The following is an 8,427-nucleotide window of genomic DNA, read 5'->3' on the forward strand; positions in this document are numbered from 1 at the left end:
AGGCTCCCAATTAGTGGAGGCCCAGATCTCTCTGAGCCAGCAGGTACATGCAGCACTAGTAGTCGCTCTAGATCAGCAGGAAAGACGCATACATTTGGAGGCGCTGCTGAGATCTCAGACTTGGGGTGCCCCATTCAGAAATTAAATTGTGCTATCCTGTTTAGCCATGTTTGTGCCCTCACAGACCGAGGTGAGCAAGTGGGCCCAACAAAACCATATTCCACTGACCTGCGCCATTGCCATTGGGAACGTCCCCGCAGCCACCTCCTTGGGCACCATAGGGGATCAGGTGAGGAAACTTCCATTCCTGGCCACGGCCCGAGTTATAGACCATAAGTATGATGCAGATCACACCTGGCGTAAAGTACTATTTGCCACGGAACGGGATATATGCCCAGAAGCAGTACCCTTTATACTAATCCTACCTGAGGCCCCGGGAATCCATTGCTCGCTGGTGCAGGTGGGCGTGGCTGAACCACTGGCTATGTCCACGCCACAGAGGGAGTACCCTGGCCCTTCAAGTGCCGTAACGTTCATTCCATTCCGTACCCCTTAGAGCAGTCTGAACCCCATATGGCCAGCAGCCATGGGCCTAGGCGTATCTTTCACCCCCTCCACCATCTGGCCCTCTCTGAGTAGGAGCAGTATGCCCAGACTTGATACAAATGTCCCTTCTTCAGGAAATATCACGCCTAACGATCTGACCATACCTGTGCTAGCGGAGGCCATACATCAATCCACCCAGTCGCATCAGTACCGGAAGCTGAAGGCATTCTCCGGGGACAAACCGACGCCATTGGGAGATTTGAGGAATGGCTGGATCATGCTGAGCAGGTATTCCCTGAATGGTCCTGCACTGACGCTGTGAGGAGGCAGCGCATTATTGAATGCCTCGACCACCCGCTTTCCACATTGTGCATTGTTACAGAGATGACCATCCGGATGCCAACACGCATGGGATACTTCATGCACTCACCAAAGCCTACGGGACCCCGGAGGACGCTTTCGCACTGATGGCCAAATTCCATGCACTGACCCAGAAAGAAGGGGAAATGGTATCTGATTTTCTTAGGCGCCTACATTTGGATCTTTGGACTCTGGTGAGGCGGAAAGTAGTGCAGAAGGCTGATGCTGATGGACTGCGAACCACGCAACTCCTGAGGGTACTTCTCGCCTTACATCCGGTATCCGTAAGAGTTAGCGGATGCCTCTTGCCGGGTCAAGCCTTGTCTTTTGACGAACTTATGGACCGAGTACAGGCCCATGAGACCGTGCTGTTGGGTCAGGATTTGAACCCGGCCAAGAAAACGGGGGTTCCCCCCAAGGAAGCCAAGAAGGGAGAGACTAAAGCAGGGCCTGCTGGGGAAGTGAGTCAAGAAAAGGAGGAGCCTGAGGAACACGAGGTTGACCGTGGAGGTTCCACCTCAGGAAGATCTCCCCCTGCTTTCAGGAACAGTTCCCTAAGGAGTAATATCCAGTGCTACAGCTGTGGCCAGATGGGACATATCTCTTCCCAATGTCCTGCAAAATGGATGATGGCGTCCCGACCTGCAAAATCCATGCTGTGCACCCCCCGGACCGCGGAAACCGGCCTTGTGTCCAACGAGGGCACTGCTCTGGAGGCCAATGATGCGCCGGCCCCACCCCAGATGAATAGCCGCATCAGGCCGCCAGCTATTGTCAAGGTCGTTATTGAGGGTATCTATGAGTCTGCTCTACTGGATACTGGTTCCCAAGTAACCTTGGTATATCGACCCTTCTGCGACCAGCACCTTCACCGTTTACCCCTATTGTCCGCAGACTCCATGAGATTGAGAGGGCTAAGCCATGAAGACTACCATATCGATGGAGTGTAGAGGGTACATCTGGACATTCCACAGTTGAATACCGGCAAGCATCACCCGATGGAAGTGGAAGTGTTAGTGTGCCCGGAACCCCAAGACCATCGCAGTGCCCCTATAATTATGGGGACTAATACGGACATTGTACAAGCCGTGATCCATATGTACTTGCAGGAGGCGGGTGAACTACCATTGCTAGCTCTAGCCGCGTACCCGGCATTACAAGAAGCATGCTGTAGGATCGCTGCCGAAGAAGAGCACGGGGTGTTGTATAACATTGAACATGGATTGACTGAGATTCCTCCAGGAGAAGGAAGGATGATGACAGCAGCTTGTTGCTACCCCGAGAGACGCAGGGAGGACCGGCTATTCTCATTGGAGAGTACTGCAGACGATGACCGTCTGTTTGGGTACAGGGTGTTGGCCTCAGTGAAAGAGTTGCCGATTAGAATTCCGCGTAGAACCCAGGTCTATGTGAGGAACCTTTCCCCCTATCCCATGCCCATTGATCACGGGCAGCAGCTGGGCAGAATATATCCGTTGACTCCAGAAGGAAAAACAGAAGCTAGGTCGCCGGCCGCTACCGTCTACACTGCGGCCCCTAAGTTGGCATTTGATTTCGGAGATTCACCCTTGACTGAGGATTGGAAAAAAAGGTTACAGACCAAGCTGGAAAACCGACATGAAGTATTTTCCACCGGCGATATGGATGTGGGGTGCAGCCGCAGTGCCCAGCATACCATCCGACTTAACGATACGACGCCTTTCCGCGAACGATCTCGTCGCATCACGCCAACGGATGTGGAAGATGTGAGGAAGCTGCTAACCGAAATGGAGGGGGCTGGCATTGTCTGAGGATCACGTAGTCCTTATGCATCGCCTATCATGGTAGTGCGCAAGAAGAACGGGACGGTACGCCTATGTGTGGACTATAGAACCTTGAACAACCGTACTGTATCTGATCAGTACACCCTTCTGCGCATTGAAGACCTCCTGAATGCCCTAGCCGGGAATAAGTGGTTTAGCGTGCTGGACTTGAGGTCCGGATACTATCAGGTGCCAATGGACTCTGAAGACCAAGAAAAGACAGCTTTCATCTGCCCCTTGGGATTTTATCAGTTCACGCGTATGCCTCAAGGGATATGCGGCGCTCCAGCCACCTTCAGCGTCTCATGGAAAAGACCATTGGGGATATGAATCCTCGGGAATGCCTGGTGTACCTTGACGACATCATAGTATTCGTGAAAACACTGGAGGAGCATGAGGAACGGCTGTTGAAAGTGCTGGATCGACTCAGTAACGAAGGGCTTAAGCTGTCCATGGATAAGTGTCGGTTCTGCCGCACGTCAGTGATTTATGTGGGCCATATTGTGTCGGCCGAAGGAATAGCTATGACCCTGGGAAAATAGAAGCAGTGGTGAATTTGCCGAGACCCAATAACGTCCAAGAATTACGGTCATTTCTGGGGTTTTGCGGGTACTACCGAAGATTTGTGGAAGGCTATTCGGGTAAAGCCAAAATTCTCAACAACCTCCTCAAAATCTACTTCAAAGACACTGGACGGAAAGCCACTTCAGCTCAAGCACTATTTGGGGACAAGTGGACCACTGCATGTGAACAGGCGTTTCTAGGGTTGAAGACAACTTTAACCCAGGCTCCGGTGTTGGCGTATGCGGATCCTGATCGAGAGTATGTTCTGCATGTGGGTGCTAGCTTCAAGAGCTTGGGAGCATTGTTACACCAGAAATATGACACTGGGCTTCGGCCGGTGACGAATGCCAGTCGAAGTCTGACACCAAGTGAACAAAACTATCCGGTCCACAAACTGGAGTTTCTGGCCCTCAAGTGGGCAATAGAGGATAAGTTGCACGACTACTTGTATGGCGTTCAATTCGAAGTGAGGACTGACAACAATCCTATGACCTATATCAACACTTCTGCTAAACTGGATGCTACAGGCCACCGTTGGTTAGCGGCACTGTCAAACTATCGTTTCAACCTTAAATATAAGCCGGGGCCTACGAACATAGGTGCGGACTCTCTGTCGCGAAGACTAGGGCTCAACCCTGCTCCCGACGAGGAAGTATGGGAGGAAATTCCGGGACCTGGCATACGGGCGTTGTTCTCCATAGCAGCAGTGGTAGATGATCAAGTAGCTTTTTCTGAATTAAGGATAGCAGATTCATTAGGATGTCAATCAAGAGCGATTCCTAGGGCATACCGACATCCAGAAGGAATGAATGTCACTTCAGATAAGATTATTGCCTGGAAGGATTTGGTGCAATATCAAATTCAGGATCCAGTAGTTGGAATAGTTCGTCAAGCGCTGCAACAAGATAATCCTTCCATACTTAAATGACCTCCTAAAGAACTGGTAGCTCTACTAATGGAGGAGATGGGAAAATTTGAACTGGACAACTGTCTATTGTATAGGGTCATACCGTATCACAACCATCCTGACAGGCGACAGTTATTTCTGCCCAAGATTTTGCAAACTATGGTAATCCGGGCATTACATGACGACCATGGTCATCTTGGCATTGACAAAACATTCGGGCTACTTCGTGATCGATTCTAAAATGATGATATACATTGTAGACAGTGCGCCTGTTGTATACAAAGGAAAACACTACCCACCCGGGCGGCACCCATGGCCCATCTAAAGAGTTCAGAACCTATGGATCTGGTGTGTATGGATTTTCTTTGCATCGAACCTGACACCCGGGGCATCGGAAATGTACTGGTGATCACAGATCACTGTACCAGATATGCTCAAGCTTTCCCTACCAAAGATCAACGGGCTGTGACTGTAGCTAAAGTATTATGGGAGAAATACTTCCTTCATTATGGACTGCCAAATCGATTGCATTCTGATCAAGGGCGGGATTTTGAAAGTAACCTCATACGAGAATTGCTTAAGTTATTGAGTATCACCAAGTCCCAAACTACACCATACCACCCGGAAGGGGACGCTATACCCGAGCGTTTCAATCGAATGCTGCTCGACATGATGGGTACCCTGAAAGGCTCACAGAAGACGGAATGGAGTAAGCACGTAAAGACGTTTGGTGCATGCTTATAATTGTATCGCCACGAGTCCACCAGGTATACGCCTTACTTCCTAATGTTTGCACGAGAAGCTCGTCTACCAGTGGATGTGCGAATGCGGATATCTACCGATGGGGTATCCAACAGGATACATTTTCAGTATTTGCGAAGATTACAAGACAGCTTGCAGCAGGCATATAAACCGGCAGAGAAAGCGGCTGCTCAACTAAATGCAAGGAGACGCTATGATCATAAAGTGCGCCATAAGGAAATTCGTCCAGGGGATGCGGTCCTTCTTCGCAATCTGGGTGTCCCCGGAAAGCACAAATTGGCCGACCGTTGGAGAGATGGTGTATATGAAGTGGAGTCGCAGATGCCTGGCCTCCCGGTATACCGTATCAAAGACTCAAAAGGCCGGGTAAAAGGTATGGCATAGAAAATATCTCCTTCCCATACCTCATGTAGGGGATAACGAATTGGAAGTGTCCACTGTTTCGCTCGATGGAGAGTCAGATGTTACAGAGGATGGTCCATAGACTGTAGTTAATACCACCTCTGAGGATCCTATGGAGGGAACCTCTCAAAGGGGCCTTCAGACCACGGGGGCATCTCCCGAAGGAGCTACAGGTAAAGGGCCCCTTAGTCCAGCGCCAGACACGATGACTCCAATGAGCCAACCGTTAGACCCACAGAGCCCATGCTTTGTGCCTCAAAGAGACTGTGTAGAAACATTAAGCCCCTCAAGGGAAGAGACTGAATTGCCAAGCGAAATTTGTTACTCTCCAGAGGGAGTAACGGAAGAGCACCTGCGCATAAGCCAAAGAGCTGGTCAACCTCCCATGAGGATGGCGTACAATCAATTCGGGGCACCCCATTATGAGGCTCAGCAGTGGGCTCGCCATAGAGTGAGATCTGTGATAGGAATGTTCAGTGAAATGTATAATCTCATATAGAGTATACAGTGATAAGTTGTATTTTTCATACATGCATTTTTATTGTGTAAATATGTGTATTGGTTACGTTCCAAGCGGGGACGTTGGATTCCACGACGGGGAGAATGTAGGGGTGTCTGTTCTCTCTGTACCTCCGCTGCAGGGTACTATCGTGGGTGGTGCCGTGAGGGAGCGTTCGGAGGTTCCCTGTGCTATCAGGCCGCCGCCATGTTGTTGGGCATTGCGCAATAGTCAGGCGCAACTAGGAGGAGCGGAGAGAGTTTGCGCATGCGCAGTGTAAAGCACGTGTGGCCAATCACCAGGAGGCTCTGAAGTAAACTACAAGTCCCATGAGCCTCAGCAGAGCCACCTGACACCAGGGAACGAATAGGAGTGCAGGGATTGCTGGCAGGCAGGAAAGGGAAGCATGGGGAGAGACCACGCTAGCCAGAGGGCACCGGAGGAGCAAGGGGAGAGGTTGTGTGTGTGCAGGGGGTCAGTGACCCACCTGCGTAGGCCAGATTTCCCCTCAGACCCAGTGCAGACCCTGAGTCACCATTAGCTTGTGGTGCTGCAGGGAACGCCCTATAGAGAGAGACACCTATTCCCTTACTGTAGTAGCAGATAGGGACACAGTGTTTGCAGAGCTGGGGTGTGTGTGAACAGTGGTTTGGGCTCAAGCTGCTGGACATCACCAACTCTTGAGAGACTGCGCTGGATCGGCGGATCCTTTTTGAAGTCTGTTGCCGGCTGCAGGAGTAGCCGGAAGGTATTTAATAAGTGCACCAACACCGGTACCATCAGGCGCTGATCTCGCCTTGGGGGAGGACTCTTTAGGGGACACTGGGTTGAGTGACCAAGGGACCGAGTATATATATATAAATTGGACACGGTGTGGGGTGCACGCGGTGGTGGGAATTGACATTACTCTATAGGAGAGTGGCCGAGCCACAGGTGTATATTGCTGCATGTCAGCCATTCATATACGGTATTATGTGTGTTATCCCTAATAGGTATAAGCTAAGGTTATGCAATTACGTATCAGTAAATGGTTACAAAGTTGAAGTGTGTTATCATTATTCATACGTAGGGGAATCTCACTTATTGGGGATCCTGGGTAAGTGGAGGCGCTGCCAAGACCCTAATATTACCCCAGGCTCCCAGTTAGCGGAGGCCCAGATCTCGCTGAGCCAGCAGGTACATGCTCTAGGAGTCGCTCTAGATCAGCAGGAAAGAGGGATATATATATATATATATATATATATATATATATATGCAAATATAGCTGTGTGCTCATCTGCATGTCTTAGGCAGGTCTGCAACCCCGCCTTTCCCCATTATCACCCAGCATACAGCACTTCCACTGCAGCAAGGGATTCTGGGAAATGAGATGCAAATGAGCACACAGTGTCACTTTTTGCCTCAAAAACCATTTTTAACATGGTTCCCTATAGGCTTAAGCTTGCTGCATGGTCACAGCTTTGAGCACATGTATGATCCTTTTGTGAAGAAGGAGGAGATAGCCTTGTTTTTGAGACATTATTGTGCAACTGTAAGAGATGGTGAAGAACTTTTGAATTGCTATGGGATATTTAATGGCAAGCGGGAATTTCACGTACGTCTAAGACCGGACCCAGCATGTGCAGGGGGAGTGATGCACCCCCCTGCTGTTTTCAAGGTGGGTGGGAAAAAAGGCTTTTTGGAATATTGGGGCCAACCCAAGAGATGTAAGAACTGTCAACAATATGGACATTTGGAAGAGAGATGTGGTGAGGTGGGAATGGTGTGTCACAACTGTGGTAAAGGGTCACGTGGCTGCAAAATGCAGAGTACAAAAGAAATGTGACTTTTGCTATGAGTCTGGACATTTGGCGAGAAAGTGTTTAAAGAAGAGTGAGATTTGGTGCACAAAAAGGACAAGTACGATGTCATCAATTGTGGGTAATCGTGCTAGACAAATGACGAGACAGAGTCCGGAAAAGACTAATGTACAGGTGCAGAATAGTGAGAAAGGTCAGCTCAGAGGTTATGTCAGTGAGGATGGAAAGGGAAAAGAAGGAGAGGCGGGAAAAGTTTTGGAGTTTGTGAGTGAAATATTGTGTGAGTCGGAAGAGAAGGAAGTATATCAGCTTACAACAGAGGAGAGGTTATTTTGTGACTTTCTGTGTGATTATAAAGTGAAGGAAGAATGTCAGCCTAGAGTAGAGGAGGAGGTAGAGGTTGAGAGGGGAAGTAAGAAGGGTCTTTCTGTGGAAAGGGAAAAGTTAGTGGAGGAAGACTGTGAGGACGATTGGATAATTAGACATGCAGCAGAGGTAGACGCAGCATCCTGTAAAGCAAAAGAAGAGGAGAGGAGGAGAGAAGAGTTTTGTTCAGGGGAAGAGGTGGAAAAAGTTTTGGAGTTTGTGGGGATTGTAAATGGGGAGGAAATAATTGAATGGGTGTATGTTAAAAAGCAGGAAAAGCAGAAAAAAACAGAAAAAGAAAGCAAAAATAAAGTAAGGAGGTTTAGAAAAGGAATAGAGGTATAATATTATGTAAAGAAAGTAAGAGGAAAAAGAGAAAGAAAATGTAATGAGAATAGTATATATAGGGAGAATATGAGA

This window comes from Ascaphus truei, chromosome 2 (genome assembly GCF_040206685.1).
Source record: "Ascaphus truei isolate aAscTru1 chromosome 2, aAscTru1.hap1, whole genome shotgun sequence".
Classification (NCBI taxonomy): domain Eukaryota; kingdom Metazoa; phylum Chordata; class Amphibia; order Anura; family Ascaphidae; genus Ascaphus; species Ascaphus truei.